At 36.2% G+C, this 21,867-nt stretch overlaps 1 long non-coding RNA gene across 1 annotated transcript in view; it reads right to left on the bottom strand.

The window, feature by feature from the left end:
• LOC309644748 overlaps nucleotides 1-8,546 on the bottom strand; it is a 486,851-nt gene extending 478,305 nt beyond the window's left edge. The window contains exon 1 of the long non-coding RNA XR_014254589.1: nucleotides 3,506-8,546. This is a non-coding gene — a long non-coding RNA (uncharacterized lncRNA). The remainder of the gene's footprint in view (nucleotides 1-3,505) is intronic.
• Between the last annotated feature and the right edge of the window lie 13,321 nt (nucleotides 8,547-21,867).

Below are 21,867 nucleotides of genomic sequence, written 5' to 3'. Positions count from 1 at the left end.
ACTAGGGACCCAGATAGCTTGATAAAAAAAAAAAAAAAAAAAAAAAGAAATACACATCCTTCAGTCTGCTAAATTGAGGGCTATAGAGGATATTATCTTGTCTGATTTTGAGTGTATTTTATACGTAAAATGAAACAAAAATGCTAAGTACATACATTAAAGTTATGAAATTATACCTAATGCATGTACATTATTTCCTTAGTGTATTATTCTTTCTCAAAATTTGTAGAAGTGTAATGTTTTACTGGTCAGCTTAGTTTCCCTCCATTTACACAGTATCAGCAGGCCAGAAATTCTGAGGAAAAACAATGAAACTAATGGTTAAACCTCAAGACGGATTTATATAGTAATAAATTATTTTTCAGACTCCAAAGTTAGTTACAAATTGGTGTTTGGATAAAATTAAATGAAATGGCATTGCCTTTCTATACACATTTTACTAGGGCAATTGGGCATATGCAGAAGTTTCTAATTGTTGTTTTCCTGTTTGTGAAGTACTGTACTGATGCATTTATACAAGCAACTGCAGCACTGAGGTATAATCCCCTGCCACATAATTTCAATTGCTCTTTAAAAGCCCTAAACTATCTGTTCAATTGCAACTAGTTGGTGGTATCATATGAAGAAATTATACTTTCAGCTGCTGCAAGAACTCTTCAATGCCAAGTTCAAGTAATAATATTTGAGATTCTATTTTCCAAATAAAAGTTAAACAAGTAAAATATATAAACCATCAGGAATGATTTCTAGTCCTAAAATTAAAAGACATTTAAAGACCATCAGTCACTATTATGAGCATCTTCTTCATATGCCCCAGCATTTTACATTTAACATGAAATTCAGGGAATAGCTGACTGTCAGTATGTGAATCCAATCCAACCAATATGGAGCCTACTTCTACAGATACAAACGTATATTCATTTATATACTTTTAACCCACTGCCAAGTGCTACACATTACATGTGTAGAATTTTGTGAAGAAAAATTTATGCCCTGTTAATTTTCATAAAAATATTTCCTTAAGTTACAAAATTTTGAAGTCAATTTCTCCACTAAAGGACAAAATATACTTGAGTAGAAACTTTCACTTTCTGCAATGTATCAATACTTTTATATAATATTATAGAAATTATACCATTCTCTTGGGGAAATAGTCCATTAATGTTTGTCATATATTAATTCTGACAATAAATTAGAGGACTAATTGATTCCTATAGAGTGTAGATGCCTCATGAACTAAACAAACTACTTTTCTTGGTAAAATTCTTTAATGAAAGAAAGAGTAAATCTTTCTTCCAAATGTGTCATGATTGTGGTATCATATGTCACAAATAAACACTGGTTAATAAAACCTCAAAAAAGTATCAAGAACATTGAAGAGCTATAATATGAACAGTAGTACTACAGTCCAATTTCAAGTTACCAAGATGATAGTTTACCAGACTGAAAAGTACCTTCTGTTAGTGGTATTCTTTTTCTGACACTGTATGCTTGAGATATAAACTCAATTAGTTTATATTACTGATACATTATTTTCTATTTCTGGATGGATCAGAAAGTAGAATATAAGATGTGATTTTAAATGGCTTATAAAACTATTTGGTTAGAGATAGTGCTAAGTAAAAATCTATAAGCAAATGTGCTGATTCATGATGGACAAACTAAGATGCCATTAAATAAGGTAGAATAGGAAATATAATAGCAGAAGATGTAACAGAGAATTGTACATATATAATTTAATTATAAAATGGATAATTAAGAGAAATGAGAGAAGCTAATATAAGTGATGGTTAAAAAGAAACACTCTGAATGAAAGGAAAAAATAAAATGAGTACAAAGAAAGAAGTAAGAACCTGAACCTGATTTGCTAGGCAGCACCTCAAATGTACAGGGTAAATAGTTCCTGGGTTGTTTTCATTCTTTGTTTGATTATTTTGACCCTCACAGTGATTCCTTAAAATAGACAGGATAGATATTATTATTTCTCTACTTTATAGTTAAGAAAACTGAAGCTTGTAGATTTTATTCACAATGGCAACAAGTATAGCTACTTTATCACTCTGCCCTGACTGCCTGGATCAAAAATAGGTCAATTTAATGAAAGAGTTGCCTTTATTTTAGGTTCTGTATGCATATTTTACCTAATTTTAAAAGACCAATTACATTATTCATTAATACTTATTACATATATCATTCATGTCAAAAAATATCTAAATATCACAGTATTATATAAATAAAGAATCTGAGCATGTAATGTGTACCAAAGTTTAATTTACCTCATTATATCATTAGAGCACTGCCAATATCACTCCTACTTTTCTAGATGAGAAAACTGAGACAAAAAGGGATTAATTAAATTGTCCAAGGTCACAAACCTAGGGACTGTCTGGTGTGTAATTAAAATAGTTCTGTGTTTTTCCAACCACAATGCGTGTTTTATCCCCTGCTCTCCTATTCACCAATGCCCTTCACTTGTATCCATTTATTCCACAGGAGGTCCCTGGCGTCCTTCAAGTGTTCCTAAGATTAGTGTGAAATAACATTTCTATATTAATATATCTTTACTGAAAGGATGTCTATAGGTAAAATACAGCTATTATATCAAATTATATTATGATACATGATTATTATGCTATAATAATATTTATTATTGATAAATGAAGAGATTACTAGTGAATATTTTCATGTTGGGACACCTAGCATTTACTTTCCCTTCTTCTGTAAAGGGTTCTTTTTGCAAAGCTTTCTCTTTCTCACTACGGCCTTCCTGAGTGTTTTTCTCCCCAAGCAAAGGGACATGGGTTAGCAGTTGCTTCTTTGTTTGGGTCTCTATGAATTCTTCCAATAGATGTATATTTTGCTTAAATTAGCTAGAGTAGATTTCTGTTGCTTACAAAAACCATTAATAATACATGTATATAAAATGTTCCCATTTGTAATGAAATTATTACAATACTGCAGTGTCTAGAAGAGTTTTCAGTCAGTTCATAAGTATAAAATATACAGTTTGCAATAAAGTACGTTAATGATAGTATATACAGGTTTACTTTGTATTTAATAAGTTAAAAATGCCATCAAAAGTGGTACCAAATGCCTACATATTTTTTTTAAACTTTGCCGTTATCTGCCAGCATGAAGTGATATAAAAGCTTAATTGCTTTATGTATTAAGAGGTATCTGCCAAAGGAGTAGAGAAGTCTACAATCCCTTAATTCTCCTCCTCAGGACCTTTGAACTTGCTGTTTCTTCTGTTTAAACCTCCCTGAATGTCTCCTTATTAAACTGATCTCCCAGATCACATTTCATTAAATAACTATCCTCTCAGAAACTTTATTTTTCTTCATAGCTCCTATTTACTAACTGCTATATAGTTAATTTTTGTTTATTTATGTTTCCTCACACTTTACCCCCAAGACACACTAGAATAAAAGTCCCAAGAACAAAGGCACATTACTGGTACAGGATATATTTCAATAATGATGTGGTGAATATATGAATGAATAACCTATTACTGACTATCCATCTTTTGAATAAGCAAAAGAGAGTGTCAATGTTTTTATGAAAAAAATACTAGAGAAGACTAGGAATGCATCAAAATTTGGATTTTTGCCTACATAGCACCAAATATATTATTTCCCTTACAAGTGACCTTTTGCTGTAGAATATTAAGGAATTTTGAAGATGCCACATGCCTTATAATGATGGACCTCATCTGTGACCCAGTTCAAAGGTGAAGACTGAAATACTCATTGCCCAAGCCAAGATTATTCTCTAAAATTTGTTGGTTCACTGCTTTTATGCCATAGACGTTCCATGATTAGCTTTACTAAAGCTGAGACTTCTGGTCCTATGGGCCAGCTTCCTTATTTGTATCAGTTATGCCCTCTGGTAGTTTTACCTCTTCTTAATGGTGCAACAGAACATGTTGCTATTCATCATCAATCCAGATGAACTTTGTCCCTTTCCCAGTCACCTAGAGTCTCTCCTTCTCTTCCAGTCTTTCCCCTCTTCCTCTCCACCAGCTAACAAAATCATACCAATGTGTGAATGCTTTTAACAATAATGTAAAAATCCATTTAAAAAAAATCATCTTCCATTTCTTCACCACAAAAAACCTTGAGGCAAGGCAAACAGAAGCAAAGCAAAGTATCTAGGTGCCAGAAATGTGACATTGAGGTCCTGGGCACTATAGCAAATGGCACACATTTGTATCTCAATAAAATGTGAAGGCTAGCTGAAGGCCTTTTATGAAAGGTGTCTTCATTGCTCTTAAAAACAAATGAGAAAATGTGCATTTCTGCTTCTGGATATAACAGTGTCTGTGTATAATCCCTGGAAATGCTGTGGCCATCTTGCTACCTCCTTGAAAACATGTAAAACATGTAAAGAACAGCACCAATTTACAGAGAACCAGAGCCCAAATATGTTGTTGCTGGGAGTTTTTACTTCTTCATGGGCAGCTTATTATGTGAAACAATGCTTTTCTCTTCATTTCACCAAACTAAGTATTTTGTTTAAGCATCTGAATCATCCTAATTGAACCTTTGGTGACATGAATTGAGAACAAAGACTTAGGTTAAAGGTTTTAAGAGGAATTACCGCATTATACCAAACTTTCACTTAGCTAATAAAATGAGTTTAGCAAACAGCAATTCCAACTCTGTCCACATTCTTTTGTAAAATGTTCAGTAATTTTTGCTATCTAAATGAAAAGTTACAATTGGAGGATAAAAATGACATGCCTGTTGAAATGCCAGCTACCACTATGTAATTTTAACTTTTGTATTTTAAACATGCAAAGGGAGCCTTGGCATTGAAATATTTGTGGGGAGCATTTAACCTTCTGTCCTTCTAAATTGGCCAAAAAGAAAAAAAAAAAAAAACTGTCCTCACCCAAAGCAAAATGTGTCTAGGAGGAGGTGAGCATGATTAGAGAGCCACCTGAGTGTGGACTTGAGGTGCCAGAGGTCCGCATGCCCAGGAGGCACCCCCGCCGGAACTGCTGTAATTAGTGAATGGGGTGATGGAGAGTCGGAAACTGGGAGCATCACAGTCACAAAATTCGCCCCACAACCTGGCAACCAGGCTATAGGGCTGACAGTCCACTTGAGGGAAAATCAAATCAAACCAAACAACAATATATTTCCCAAGACCTGAACTTTCACTACGTGAGCGGTATTTCTGTCCTCTTGTATGCTGAGCTTGCTTTTGAGAACTTGTAGATAAGCTTCTATGTTTCTATCACTATCCTCAGCACACGCTGAGTTTTGCACAGAGATATATTTATAAACCAGTTCTGCCATTGCAGACACATCTCACCTCCACACTTAACCACTGATCACCGTCAGAGGCTCCTGTCACATCTGCCTCTGATTTTCAGTGCAATGATGACATTTCCTCTCCTGCTCTGCTTCCAGAAGTGTGGCAGAGGTTTGACCGAGCTTGGATACGGTGCAGCCTAGAGTGTTTAAGTTGTGTGGTCTGCTGTGACCATTATTCCCGTGGCCACGTTCCCTCTGTGATTCCACAGTGTCTGAAGAGTCTACTGAGTTCATGTTTTTACCCTCAGATTCCTGAGTTCTTCCTTTTGCATTCTTATGAACCCACTCAGGTTCAGTCTTCTTACTCACTTTCAAAACCATTCACTTGAGCTAGAACTTTTGGAAAGCACTTCGTAACTCAGCAAGCCCAGTCCTCTGATCAAACAGAGGATATTTATTTTTTATGACTATAAAGGAAATCTGGACCTTAGATATAATGGCCTAGATATTTTCTTGGTAGGGGAGAAAATAACTCGTGGCTTCCTTTTTATAGTTATAAAATACTAACTGCAAACTAATTTCTCAGGAGACTTTCTAGTTATATTTCAAATAAATTACTCTACTCTACTTCTATTGCCTTTATACTTTTGCTTGATGTCTGTAAAATGACAAATATGCCTTTACGTATTATATGCGGGTAAGATTAAATATTAAGATAAAGATTGCATTTTTCCATATTACATATTGAGTAATTTTATTTTAACTATATTTTGGTTACTCATTACTTTTCTCTCTTGATCTTGGACTGCTCTGGTATGATAAATCAAGAATTGATTATACTTGTTTTAACATAAGTAAACTGAATTACATTGAGCCCCAGAGAGCTTTCCCTCTCATCTTAGATCATGAAGGGATAGAGTCACATAAACAGAACAGAGTATATAAATCTATGAGCATAGCAAACATGATATGTTTGGACATGCTAAAGCAAAGAGTATTAATTTAATTTAAGTTTGTTTTCCCAAGACTATATTAACCAGACTTCTCAGTACACAAAGATGCTAATACTGAGGCCAAACCACCAATATGTGTGTTTGGATATTTATTTTATTTTCAGAATTAAATAGAAAATTAGGGAAATAAATTTTTAGCACACTTGAAACACAATTTTTAAACATGTAACAAAATTCATGGAAAACAATCATTTTTAACATAAATGTTAGATGCACAATGGGAAAGACAGTCACCCTTGCACGGCTACATAAGAGTGTGCTTTGGGTCAGGAACATTTCCCTACAAGGGGATAAAGAGCTCTCACAGCCTGTGCTGAGTAGTTCAGCTTCCTTGGGAATATCTTTCCCTGTCTAGATGATATGCTCTTCTTTGTTCTGCTTAATTCCTGTACATCATATGGTACAACCACACAACTACATCTGTTCCTGGTGAGGAGGGAACTGGGTCCTTCTCTTGCAGCACCAGAAGGTGCTGTCCACCTCCCTGCCTTGGCTGCCGGCAAGATCCTATGGTTCTGAGTTGATTTTGCTCTGTCTTCTCTATGAGGATAAAGTGTTGGACCATCCAGCGCCTGTGTGAGTCATGCCTTTCTTGTTGACCCCCGACACCTACAAACCATACAGTGGGGCGGCTTCCTGGGACGGCGGCTCCTGGTGGCAGGCACTGTTTTGCCCTTTGCTCTCCTCCATGCATGGGACTCTTCCCCCGGAGGTGGTAACGGGTGTCACTTGCTCAAAAATGCATATTTTCAATCTACTATAGATCTTTAGCAAAAACTATTAAAAAGTGTTGCAAATAATTGAAATATTTCATTAAAACAAAGTAAACATGATTATGAAATTTGAGAGTGGAATCATATTATCTGATCTATTAAAGAGTAAAATTTTTAAAACATAAAGAAACATTCCTATACTCTGATAGTAACACATATTTATTATAGTCCTAAAAATAACACATAGCCTATGAAGGTGTTCCTAGCCATTTCTGATGGCTGTGCTGGTGAACAACTGATACAATCCAGCTCAATATAATTTTTCTCCTTAAAAAATTTAGAATCAGGTTATAGGGTTAAAAGCAGTTGACTAAGTTGGCAGAGATGCCTGAGAACTAGAACATGAAAACCTGGGGAATGAGAGCTCTCTCTTGCAGCATCTATGATGGCAGAATGTGGGAACAAATAGCAGAGTAGATACAACAGCCAGAAAAAGGACAAGCATGATACAAATATACAGAAGAGATGAGAGACTGTGTGGCATCAGAGAAGGAAATGGTAATGGCTTCTGCCTTTGTTCTAACCGCTTTCCAGTAACTATTTTCAACAACTGCTGAGGTCAGGCTGTACTTTCTGTCCCTGTGCCCCATGTGATATCTTGTTATTCCTAATAGTAACAGTAATAATAATAATAATTATTATTATTACTATTATTATTGTAATAATAGAATTGTTTGGGGGTAAAATTTAGTAAGTATACAGCAAAATCTTCCCAGGGCCTTCCGGTGTTCACCCAAGTTTGGAAACTATCCACACAGAGATGCTTTATTAACAATTTCTCAATACAAATTTCTTATAAGAAAGCAGATTTTATATTAGAAAACAATTTATCAGGAAGGAAATCTAAAAAAGAGTGGATACATGTATACATATGACTGATTCACTTTGCTGTATAGCAAGAGACTAACACAACATTGTAAAGCAACTATACTCCAATATAAATTAATTGAAAAAAAAAGAAAACTTATCCTCTAAAAGATAAGGTGTTAGTTGTCCAGATTTAACCGTATTAAAGTAGGTTTCCAGAGAGCTGACATAAGCCTTAAATAATCCCCACTCACTCATGTCTGGAGCACTTTTGGGACCAATCTACCAGGGCTCAGTTTTTACCATGTCTGAAGATCTGTAACAGGAAAGAAGGTACACCACAGGAAAAGAGAGGAGAAATGAACAGTTGAGAGCCAGAAGTAATTGGTCAATCACAGAGTAAAAGGATTATTTTAGATACAGGAGGATAAAGGCTGCTAAATTTCTTTCTCTCACACCTCTCCACAGGACAGGAGTATTAAAAATTAACAACTAAAATTGCTATAACATATTAGGAGCACCAAACAACACTCTTTTGTTTATCTACACAATGGGAAACAACACAAGTAGATATGAAAAGTTAGAGGCTTTATTTGCACATTGGAAGACCAAATGGAGAGATGGGAAATGTATTGCATGTCAAAGCGTCCCACTGTTATGCATGAGTGGCAGACATACCACCAAAAAGCCCTAGAAAGGACAGGAGGGAATCCATCCATTTCATTGGTAGGCAAGCAGTCAGGAGCACACAGGAAACACTTTTTTAGAAAATTTACGTACTGATAATGAGCAGTTAGAAAGGAAATGGATTATTTAAAATTCCAGCCAGATGAAGTGTTTCTCACTGCTACCAGCAGCATGAACTACTTGAGAGAATTCACTTTAAAGTTCATTAACTGAGTTGTACTTCCAGCTTCATAATGTCTACGTGAAATCAGAGGCACTAATGGAATTATGGCTTTTGATGGAGTTATGACAGAAGTGCAAAATTATTATGGCACATATAGTATTCTGAGGAGGGCTAGAAATGTGACTCTCACAAGAGAATTCTCATGAGAGAATTCAGTGGATGCCCGTGGGTTTAGAGAGTGCAACAGGAAGCTGGTAGAGTAGGGAAAGTTCTTGTCCTCTGAAATTTACATCAAAACTAGTCAATTAAAAAAAAACTAGTTTAATTTTTTATATTTTCAGTAAGTCCCACATTTAGTTTCACCTGAAAAGTCGATCTTTCCCTCTTTCTGGAAAACACATATGTATATATATGTATATTTTCAAATACATATATTTCCATGCTTAAAAACCAATAATTTTCATATATTATGATGAAGTAATTCATATTTCCTCTTCATTTGCCTAGACCTTAATTTAAATAAAATTATATCTCAGAAGCACCCCCTCGCAATAAATGTTGATGTGTTTTGTGTTTACATTTAAAAAATTCTACAATGTGTAGAAATATATTATTATTAAGGGAAGATTAAGAAATATCCAACTTATTCTATATTATTTAATAAAATGTTATTTAAATAGACTGTCAGAGGATGGTTATAAATATATATTAGTTATTTACAGAGCTATCACAATCTAAACTCTTTTATACAGAATTGTAAGAAAAAATATGAAAGTTGCATTCTGAGCAAACTCCTCTCTTAAAAAAGAATTCTTTTTGTCTCACTGGTGGTTCCAAAAGCACAGTACAAATAGAATAGCTACTCAGTTTCTAGTGAAAGTAAGCCATAGGTATAATTTCAATTACACTCAGAATTAAGTTAGATAGTAGTTTTAAATGTTGCTATCTAAGGAAAGTTATAAAGAAGTTTAAAAATACTTCTGTGATTTAAGTTAGTTTTCAGCTCTAGCTTAAAGTAGAATGACAAATGAATTTGTGATATCCTCTAATCTTCAAATTCTACTTCATATTACCCAAACAAGTCGTTTGTCAAAACAACATTTAAGCTTTGTAGCCCTAATGCTACTTAAGTGAATCAACATGAGGAGCCCATCTTATTCTAGAAATCCAGGGATGTGGTTCAGTTCAAGTCCAAAGGCCTGAGAAGCAGGGTAGCTGATGGTATAAGTCCCAGCCCTAGAGCAGACGACTGATGTCCCAGCTCTGTAGTCAGGCAGAGAGGGCAAGTTTTCCCTTTTTCTGCCTTTTTGTTCTGTTTGGGCATTCAATTGACTGGACGATGCTTCTCCACTCTGGGGAGAATCATCTGTTTCACTATGTCCAGTTCATTGATTCAAATACTAATCTCTTCCAGTTAACACTCAGAGACACACCCAGAAATAATGTTTAACCAGCTAATTGGACATCCTGTGGTTCAGTCAAGTTGACACATAAAATTAACCATCATAGCCACGGTAACATTTCCCCAAATCATTCTTCCTATTGTTTAACTTTTCCCATGCCCAGGAAATTGTATATACAAATTGTTTATATCACAACTTAAGCCCATGCTTTCTCTTGTTATATTCTCACTGAATTGAGGAGCACCAAATTTCCATCTCATGTGTAATTAATCTTCATATACTCAAAGACCAATACATCTCTTGGAATCTTTCTTGTTATGTATCAGAAGAGAGTTTGGCAAAGCTGTCACTTGTAGTAATGTGGAAAACAGGAAATATATCTAAGGAACTCAGTGATCTAGCTAAAAATATTTCCTTAGAAAATGAAAAAAAACATCTGGCCTCTTCTCAATGAGAAGAATCTGAGAAGAGACAAAATCTGATGATAAATCTGAGATGAGAAAGAACAGCTAAAGAACAAACCATTAAATATAAAGGAATTAGGGCATGGTAAGTTTAAAATAAAACTGTTTCCCAACTGATGTCTATGGTCAACTGCCAAAAATGTACAGGCAGACTTCAGAGATATTGTGGGTTCTGTCCCAGACCACCCCAATAAAATGAATATTGCAATAAAGTAAATATTGTAATAAAGTGAGTCACAAATTTTTTGGTTTCCCAGTGCACATAAAATTATGCCTATGCTATACTGTAATCTTTTAAGTGTGCAACAGGATTATGTCTTAAAAAATAATGTATATACCTTAAATAAAAATACTCCATTGCTAAAACTGCTAACCATCATCTGAGCCTTCAGCGAATCATAAATTTTTTACATTAGTAGCAGCAAAGATCACTGATCACAGATCACCATAAACATAACAAAAATGTTTGAAATATTGTGAAAATTACCAAAATGTGACACAGAAACAAAGTGAACAAATGCTGTTGAAAAAATGGGGCCAACAGACTTGCTTGAGGCGGGGTTGCCACAAATCTCAATTTGTAAAAAATGTAGTATCTGCAAAGTGCAATAAAGCGAAGTGCAATAAAACGAGATGTGCCTGTAATTAAAGACAACTTCAGAAGGTTTTGTCCCGCATCAAGTCTTTCCAGACATGTCATCAGATGTTGTGGAACTGAGAAAAAACATTCTTCCTCTACCATTTTGTAATTGCTGTTCCACAGAATCTAAATTATGGGGTAAAATTTTAACTAAAAATTTTTAAAGAAAAAAATTTAATGTTTTAATGAAAACATCAGTGCTTCTCAAAATTGTGTATACATATAAACCCCCTGTTGATCTTATTAAAATCCAGATTCTGACTTAGTACATGTGGGCTAGGGTCTAAGAATCCAATTTCGTATCATCCTCTGGTGATGGACATGTTGCTGGTTCAATCCTGATACACATTGTGTAACAGAGTTACAAATTTCTCACCCAGATTTGTGCAAAAGCTTTAAACCCTGAAGAAGAGGGTATGTGTGGCTCTCTTCTCAATTCTCCCAAAGAAGGAAACACAGCACCATCTTAGATGCAAGGGAAACACAATTCAACTTATATGTATCTGATGAAGAAACAGAGGATAATAAAATTGATTATGCTCCATGAGGTCAGATTAAGTGCAAGTTAGAGTTCAGATTAAGTGAAAGTTGGAGTTGAAATGCTGTGTTCATTCTGGAGCAGTCAGCTACCCGACAAAAATAATACATTCTTAGGAATGTATTCTAGAGTGTCGCCTCTAGGTGGTGTTAGTGCCAATTTTGGCATATCTCCAAAATAAAGGCAAGATCCAAAGAAATGAACTTTCTTTGTGATTCTATAATTCTTCAGGGGATCCCTGGTGGCCAAACGACATAAAATTTGTCAGTCCTTCTTTTGCAACTACCAGTTAAACAATTCTTCTCAATTTCTTTTCAACTTCTTTTAGAACATCATTCTACCTCTCTTAAACAAAAAGTTTAAACCTATTCTATTTTAATAGCATATAGGAGCTAAAGCAGATTCTCCAGAGATAAACTAGTCCTAACTTGTACTTAGAGTGCTGTTTAGAAACATGGAATTTGCAGTTAAAAATTTGCAGTACCTAAATAAGATTTGTGAATAACAAAAGAAACAAAAAAGAGCTAGCTAACACATGGCTGGCACAGGGTCACAAGATTTTCCAGTTATCTCTGGAAAAGATTTTGAAAAGCAGACAACCAGAAGTGCTGATTAACTTAATTTGGTTATAATGTTAGGACATTTTCTTTAAAGAGTTACCCTGATGAAACATTTTGCACTTCTTTTCACTGTCCTGCTTTTCCTAAAGATTTGATATGAAGAACAGTACATAAAACATAAATGTGTTCTTGCAGTCACATCTGCTAAAATTCATTTTAAAAATATGCCAGTTAAATATATAATAGATCTAAAGGGATCATTGTGCTTTTTCATCCCATCACACTGTGACACCACAAGGAATAAGAAAAAGTTACATTTTTGGGTTATTCTGGTAGTGCATATTTTGCAATAAATTTTATGGATCAAAAGGAAAGTAATATTGTGCATAGCTAATGCTCTAAGTAGCCAGTGAAAAAGTTTACACATTTTGAAATTCCAATTAACAGACACCGTATACCTTCCCCATTAAAATACTGTTGCAATTCACTTATTTCATTTTATAACAATTGGATTTAAATATAATCTTTGAGAGGAAAGGGTAGAAGAGAATGAGCATCATCAACTATGTAGTATTTCTAATCAAACACTGCAGATACTTGCCTTGTTTTTAGTATAACTCTTTAGTCAACCTAACAATCCAAATGATCTAATTTTTACTTTTCACTTTTGAAATAAATGGATATTTCAAGCTGTTTAGAAAGAAAATAGAAGAATAAAATATGTAATCCCTCAGGAATCAACAAATACATATAAATATCTTCATAAAAATGCATTGTATCTTTCTATTTACCATATTGATTTTTATTCATTAATGTATTTATTTATTCATGGGACAAATATTTATTGAGAAGCTATTATGTGTCAATTACTTCACTGTCTATGTTCACCAAGGAACAAACCATATATGATGTATGCCTCTGTGGAATAAAGTAAACAAAACACAAATATATAATAAGTCAGGATCAGTGCTATAATGAAAAAGAACTGAGAACAACTGGGAAAAAGTCATCTTTAGTTTGGTTAATGAGGGAAAATCTTACTGAACAGGTCATACTACCACTGAGATCTAACAAATGAGAAGGATCCAGCCATTTGGAGGGAGATATATAAGCAGAGAGAATTATACAACAAAGAACTAAAGAACAGTGTGGTTGTGAAAATAGTAGCCAAAGATCAAACCATACCGGGTCTCTGTCTATATCAAAGTGAGGATTTCATTCTGGTGAAATTTGGATTCTGCTAAGCAGAGGAGTATAATAGTCTGACATACATAATTTTATATATGACTCAGGCTTCTTTGTGTAGTGTTCTGAAGTAGGAAATAAAGTGAAAAGACCAAGGAGAGACAAATCTAATAGCCAACTAAGACTGGAGGGTTGTTTAGACAGGATCCTAGCAGTGGGCAAAAAGTACAGATGAACATATTTAGCCTGGATAAACTTTTAATCAAGGGTTTTTTTAAAATAAAAGTTAGGACATATTACTTATTCTACATGAAGATGTTATTAGAAAGTGAAAGAGGGGGGACCTTCAAGATGGCGGAGGAGTACGACATGAAGATCACCTTCCTCCCCACAAATACATCAGAAATACATCTACATGTGGCACAACTCCTACAGAACACCTACTGAACGCTGGCAGAAGACCTCAGACCTCCCAAAAGGCAAGAAACTCCCCATGTACCTGGGTAGGGCAAAAGAAAAAAGAAAAAACAGGGACAAAAGAATAAGGACGGGACCTGCACCACTGGGAGGGAGCTGTAAAGGAGGAAAGGTTTCCACACACTAGAAGCCCCTTCGCGGGCAGAGACTGCGGGTGGCGGAGGGGGGAAGCTTCGGAGCCACGGAGGAGGGCGCAGCCACAGGGGTGCGGAGGGCAAAGCGGAGAGATTCCCGCACAGAGGCTCGGCGCCGAGCAGCACTCACCAGCCCAAGAGGCTTGTCTGCTCAGCCGCCGGGGCGGGCGGGGCTGGGAGCTGAGGCTTTGGAGGTCAAATCCCAGGGAGAGGACTGGGGTTGGCTGCATGAACACAGCATGGAGGGGGCTAGTGCACCACAGCTAGCCGGGAGGGAGTCCGGGAAAAAGTCTGGAGATGCCGAAGAGGCAAGAGACCATTCTTTCAGGGTGTGCGAGGAGAGGGGACTCAGAGCACCACCTAAACGAGCTCCAGAGACGGGCGCAAGCCGTGGCTATCAGCGCGGACACCAGAGACGGACGTGAGATGCTAAGGCTGCTGCTGCTGCCACCAAGAAGCCTGTGTGCTAGCACAGGTCACTATCCACACCTCCCCTCCCGGGAGCCTGTGCAGCCCGCCACTGCCAGGGTCCCGTGATCCAGGGACAACTTCCCTGGGAGAACACATGGTGCACCTCAGGCTGGTGCAACGTCACACCAGCCTCTGCCGCTGCAGGCTCGTGCCGCACTCCGTACCCCTCCCTCCCCCCGGCCTGAGTGATCCAGAACCCCCTAATCAGCTGCTCCTTTAACACTGTTCTGTTAAAGAACACTGAGGGCAACCTACACAGAGAGGGGGCGGGGGCAAAACGAAAGCTGAACCCCAGGAGCTGTGCAAACAAAGAAAAGAAAGGGAAATTTCTCTGTGCAGCCTCAGGAGCAGTGGATTAAATCCCGACAATCAACTAGAGGTACACTGCATCTGTGGAATACCTGAATAGACAATTAATCAACCCAAAATTGAGGTGGTGGACTTCGGGAGCAACTGTAGACTTGGGGTTTGCTGTCTGCGACTGACTTATTTCTGATATTTATGTTTACCTTGGTATAGTTTTTAGTGCTTCTTATCATTAGTGGATTTGTTTATTGATTTGGTGGCTCTCTTTTTTTATTACTTTTTTATTTTAATAATTTAAAAAAATTTTTAATTTAGTATTTTTTTTAATTGTTTTTTTTTCTTTCTTTTTTTCCCTCTTTTCTTCTGAGCCACGTGGCTGACAGGGTCTTGGTGCTCTGGCCTGGTGTCAGGGCTGAGCCTCAGAGGTGGGAAACCCGAGTTCAGGACAGTGGAGAGCAGAGACCTCCTGGCCCCATGCAATATCAATTGGCGAGGCTCTCCCAGAGATCTCCGTCTCAACGCTAAGACACAGGTCCACTCAACGACCAGCAAGCTCCACTGCTGGATGCCCCATGCCAAACAACTAGCAAGACAGGAACACAACCCCACCCATCAGCAGAGAGGTTTCCTAAAATCATACTAGGTTCACAGACAACCCAAAACACACCACCTGACGGGGCCCTGCCCAACAGAAAGACAAGATCCAGCTCCACCCACTAGAACACAGGAACCAGTCCCCTCACCCAGGAAGCCTACACAAGCCACAGAGCCAACCCTACCCACTGGGGGAAGAAATCAAAAACAACAGGAACTACAAAGTTAAGCAAAATGAGAAGACAAAGAAATATTCAGGAGATGAATGAGCAAGGTAAAAAACCACCAGACCAAACAAATGAAGAGGAAATAGGCAGTCTACATGAAAAAGAATTCAGAGTAATGATAGTGCAGATGATCCAAAATCTTGAAAATAGAATGGAGAAAATACAAGAAACATTTAACAGGGAGCTAGAAAAACTAAAGAGCAAACAAACAATGATGAACAACACAATAAATGAAGTTGAAAATTCTCTACAAGGAATCAATAACAGAATAACTGAGGTAGAAGAACGGATAAGTGACCTGAAAGATAAAATAGTGGAAATAACTACCACAGAGAAAAATAAAGAAAAAAGAATGAAAAGAATTGAGGACAGTCTCAGAGACCCCTGAGACAATATTAAATGCACCAACATTCGAATTATAGGGGTCTGAGAAGAAGAGGAGAAAAAGAAAGGGTCTGAGAAAATATTTGAAAAGACTATAGTCAAATACTTCCTTAACATGGGAAAGGAAATAGTCAATCAAGTCCAGGAAGCACAGAGAGTCTCATACAGAATAAATCTACGGAGAAACATGCCAAGGCATGTATTAATCAAACTATCAAAAATTAAATACAAAACAAAATATTAAAAGCAGCAAGGGAAAAGCAATAAATAACATACAAGGGAATCCCCATAAGGTTAACAGCTGATCTTTCAGTAGAAGCTCTGCAAGCCAGAAGGGAGTAGCAGGACATATTTAAAGTGATGAAAGGGAAAAACCTACAACAAAGATTACAGTACCCAGCAAGGATCTCATTCAGATTCAAAAGAGAAATTAAAACCTTTACAGACAAGCAAAAGCTAAGAGAATTCAGCACCACCAAAACCAGCTTTACAACAAATGCTAAAGGAACTTCTCTAGGCAAGAAACACAAGAGAAGGAAAAGATCTACAAAAACAAACCCAAAACAATTAAGAAAATGGTAACAGGAACATACATATTGATAATTACCTTAAATGTAAATGGATTAAATGCTCCAACAAAAAGACATAGACTGGCTGAATGGATACAAAAACAAGACCCACATACATGCTGTCAATAAGAGACCCACTTCAGACCTGGGACACATACAGACTGAAAGTGAAGGGATGGAAAAAGATATTCCATGCAAATGGAAATCAAAGGAAACCTGGAGTATCAAATCTTATATCAGGCAAAACAGACTTTAAAATAAAGACTATTACAAGAGACAAAGAAGAACACTACACAATGATCAAGGGATTAATCCAAGAAGATATAACAATTATAAATATTTATGCACCCAACATAGGAGCACCTCAATACATAAGGCAAATGCTAACAGCCATAAAAGGGGAAATCGACAGTAACACAATCATACAGGGGTCTTTAACACCTTACTTTCACCAATGGACACATCATCAAAAATGAAAAGAAATAAGGAAACACAAGCTTTAAAAGACACATTAAACAAGATGGACTTGATATTTATAGGACATTCCATCCAAAAACAACAGAATACACTCTCTTCTCAAGTGCTCATGGAACATTCTCCAGGATAGATCATATCTTGGGTCAAAATCAAGCCTTGGTAAATTAAAGAAAATTGAAATCGTGTCAGGTATCTTTTCCAAGCACAACGCTATGAGACTAGATATCAATTAGAGGAAAAAAACTGTAAAAAATACAAACACATGGAGGCTAAACAATATGTTACTAAATAATTAAGAGATCACTGAAGAAATCAAAGAGGAAATAAAAAAATACCTAGAAACAAATGACAATGAAAACATGACAATCCAAAACCTATGGGATGCAGCAAAAGCAGTTCTAAGAGGGAAGTTTAGAGCAATACAATCCTACCTCAAGAAACAAGAAACATCTGAAATAAACAACCTAGCCTTACACCTAAAGCAATTAGACAAAGAAGAACGAAAAAACCCCAAAGTTAGCAGAAGGAAAGAAATCATAAAGATCATATCAGAAATAAATGATAAAGAAATGAAGGAAACAATAGCAAAGATCAATAAAACTAAAAGCTGGGTCTTTGAGAAGATTAACAAAATAGATAAACCACTAGCCAGACTCACCAAGAAAAAAAGGGAGATAACTCAGATCAACAGAATTAGAAATGAAAAAGAAGAAGTAACAACTGACATTGCAGAAATACAAAGGATCATGAGGGATTACTACAAGCAACTATTTGCCAATAAAATGGACAACCTGGAAGAAATGGACAAATTCTTAGAAAAGCACAACCTTCAGAGACTGAACCAGGAAGAAATAGAAAATATAAACAGACTAATCACAAGCAATAAAATTGAAACTGCGATGAAAAATCTTCCAACAAACAATAGCCCAGGACCAGATGGCTTCACAGGTGAATTCTATCAAACATTTAGAGAAGAGCTAACACCTAGCCTTCTCAAACTCTTCCAAAATACAGCAGAGGGAGGAACACTCCCAAACTCATTCTGCAAGGCCACATCACCCTGATAGGAAAACCAGACAGAGATATCACAAAAAAAGAAAACAACAGGGCAATATCACTGATGAACAGAGATGCAAAAATCGTCAACAAAATACTAGCAAACAGAATCCAACAGCACATTAAAAGGATCACACACCATGATCATGTGGGGTTTATCCCAGGAATGCAAGGATTCTTCAATATATGCAAATCAATGTGATAAACCATATTAACAAATTGAAGGAGAAAAACCATATGATCATCTCAATAGATGCAGAACAAGCTTTTGAAAAAATTCAACAGCCATTTATGATAAAAACCCTCCAGAAAGTAGGCATAGAGGGAACTTAATGCATCATAATAAAGGACATATATGACAAACCCATAGCCAACATCGTTCTCAATGGTGAAAAACTGAAACTACTTCCTCTAAAATCAGGAACAAGACAAGGATGCCCACTCTCACCACTATTATTCAACATAGTTTTGGAAGTTTTAGCCACAGCAATCAGAGAAGAAAAAGAAATAAAAGGATTACAAATTGGAAAAGAAGAAGTAAAGCTGTCAGTGTTGGCAGATGACATGATACAATACATAGAGAATCCTAAAGATGCTACCAGAAAACTACTAAAGTTAATCAATGAATTTGGTAAAGTAGCAGGATACAAAATTAATACAGAGAAATCTCTTGCATTCTTACACTCTAATGATGAAAAAACTGAAAGAGAAATTAAAGAAATACTCCCATTTACCACTGCAATAAGAGGAATAAAATATCTAGGAATAAACCTACCTAAGGAGACAAAAGACATGTATACCAAAAACTATAAGACACTGATGAAAGATGTATTAAACATGATACAAACAGATGGAGAGGTGTACCATATCCTTGGATTGGACGAATCAACATGGTGAAAATGACTCTACTACCCAAAGCAATCTACAGATTCAATGCATTCCCTATCAAACTACCAAGGGAATTTTTCACAGAACTAGAACAAAAAATTTCAGAATTTGTATGGAAACACAAAAGACCCTGAATAGCCAAAGCAACCTTCAGAAAAAAAAACGGAGCTGGAGGAATCAGTCTCTCTGACTTCAGACTATACTACAAAGCTACAGTAATCAAGAGAGTATGGTACTGGCACAAAAACAGAAATATAGATTAATGGAACAGGAGAGATAAACCCATGCACATATGGTCACCTTATCTTTAATAAAGGAGACAAGAATATACAATGGAGAAAAGACAGCCTCTTTAATAAGTGGTGCTGGGAAAACTGGACAGCTACATGTAAAAGAATGAAATTAGAACACTCCCTAACACCATACACAAAAATAAACTCAAAATGCATTAAAGACCTAAATGTAAGGCCAGACACTATCAAACTCTTAGAGGAAAACATAGGCAGAACACTCTATGACATAAATCACAGCAAGATCCTTTTTGACCCACCTCCTAGAGAAATGGAAATAAAAACAAAAATAAACAAATGGGACCTAATGAAACTTATAAGCTTTTGCACAGCAAAGGAAACCATAAACAAGATGAAAAGAAAACCCTCAGAATGGGAGAAAATATTTGCAAAGGAAGCAACTGACAGAAGATTAATCTCCAAAATATACAAGGAGCTCATGCACCTCAATATGAAAAAAACAAACAACCCCATCTGAACAGGGAAGAAGATCTAAATAGACATTTCCCCAAAGAAGATATACAGATTGCCAACAAACACATGAAAGGATGCTCAATATCACTAATCGTTAGAGAAATGCAAATCAAAACTACAATGAGGTGTCACCTCACACCAGTCAGAATAGCCATCATCAAAATATCCAGAAACAATAAATGCTGGAGAGGGTGTGGAGAAAAGGGAACCCTCTTGCACTGTTGGTGGGAATGTAAATTGATACAGCCACTATGGAGAACAGTATGGAGATTCCTTAAAAAACTAAAAATAGAACTACCATATGACCCAGCATTTTCACTACTGGGCATATACCCTGAGAAAACCATAATTCAAAGAGTCATGTACCACAATGTTCACTGCAGCACTATTTACAATAGCCAGGCCATGGAAGTAACCTAAGTGTCCATCGACAGATGAATGGATAAAGAAGATGTGGCACATATATACAATGGAATATTACTCAGCCATAAAAAGAAACAAAATTGAGTTTTGTAGTGAGGTGGATGGACCTAGAGTCTGTCATACAGAGTGAAGTAAGTCAGAAAGAGAAAAACAAATACCATATTCTAACACATATGTATGGAATTTAAAAAAAAGTGGTTCTGAAGAACCTAGGGTCAGGACAGGAGTAAAGACAGAGACATAGAGAATGGACTTGAGGACCCAGGGAGGGGGAAGGGTAAGCTCAGACGAAGTGAGAGAGTGGCATGACACATATACACTACCAAATGTAAAAAAGATAGCTAGTGGGAAGCAGCTGTATAGCATGGGGAGATCAGCTCAGTGCTTTGTGTCCACGTAGAGGACTGGGATAGGGAGGGTGGGAGGGAGACGCAAGAGGGAGGGGATATGGGGATATATGTATACGTATATCTGATTCACTTTGTTATACAGCAGAAACTAACACAACATTGTAAAGCAATTATACTCCAATAAAGATGTCAAAAAAAAAAAAGAAAGTGAAAGAATGAGAGAAATTTGTTTCAAGCTTATTCTTTGTAGTAGGAAAAAATCATTCTCTCTGAGATACTACATTCTGCAAAATATAGTAACTGTTATGAAGCCTGTTTTAGAGAATAATGTAATTGTTTCCCATAGAAGAGACAATATCAAGTATCATTATCCTAAAATTTGAAATATAAATTTGTCAACTAATTAAAATTACCACTTGTATGCATCGTTTGTTAGAGTAATTTTTGAAAGGACATGCCTCTCTAATTTTTCTAAATAGTAATATCAGAATATCAACAATAATAGAGAGTTTTAGTAGTTTTGAAACAATTTCACATACATGATAGTTCAATTTTATCACAACATTGATATATATTTGGGAAAAATGAGACTCAATTTGATTTTCTTGACCTCATGGCAAGGATTCTAAACTCTATATATTATATTGGTAAATCAATGTAAAGTTTAAATATAATGTAATAGTAGACATTAAATGTAATTCTAAGGATTAAATGATAAAAAATGTAAAAGAAATTAGAATCATGCCTAATTCATAGGAGGCAATCCATAAGCATTAGTTATTATTTGAATGTTTATTATACAGTAAGTCATGAATATATTTCCCTTACCAAAATAGGCAAAATTAAACTCAAAGCTAAAAATTCAATATTGTTTATTTAAATTTCATAGGAATAACCCAAAAAGCTTGTCCAAATGTAGATTCCCAGTTCCCCAGTGATATTACAGTAGTGCCCTAAGGAATTTTCTTTTTAATTGAATTTATTTATTTTATTTATTTATTTTTGGCTGTGTTGGGTCTTCATTGCTGCACTCGGGCTTTCTTAGTTGTAGTGAGCAGGGGCTACTCTTCGTTGCAGTGCACGGGCTTCTCTTGTTGTGGAGCACCGGCTCTAAGCACATGGGTTTCAGTAGTTGTGGCACAAGGGCTCAGTATTTGTGGCTCGTGGGCTCTAGAGCACAGGCTCAGTAGTTGTGGCACACGGGCATAGTTGCTCCACGGCAGGTGGGATCTTCCCGGACCAGGGATTGAACT

Source organism: Balaenoptera physalus, assembly GCF_965194825.1.
Source record: "Balaenoptera physalus genome assembly, chromosome: 1".
NCBI classification, from domain to species: domain Eukaryota; kingdom Metazoa; phylum Chordata; class Mammalia; order Artiodactyla; family Balaenopteridae; genus Balaenoptera; species Balaenoptera physalus.
The sequence above is the reverse complement of the archived record's forward strand: the minus strand, read 5'-3'. Positions and strand labels throughout refer to the sequence as shown.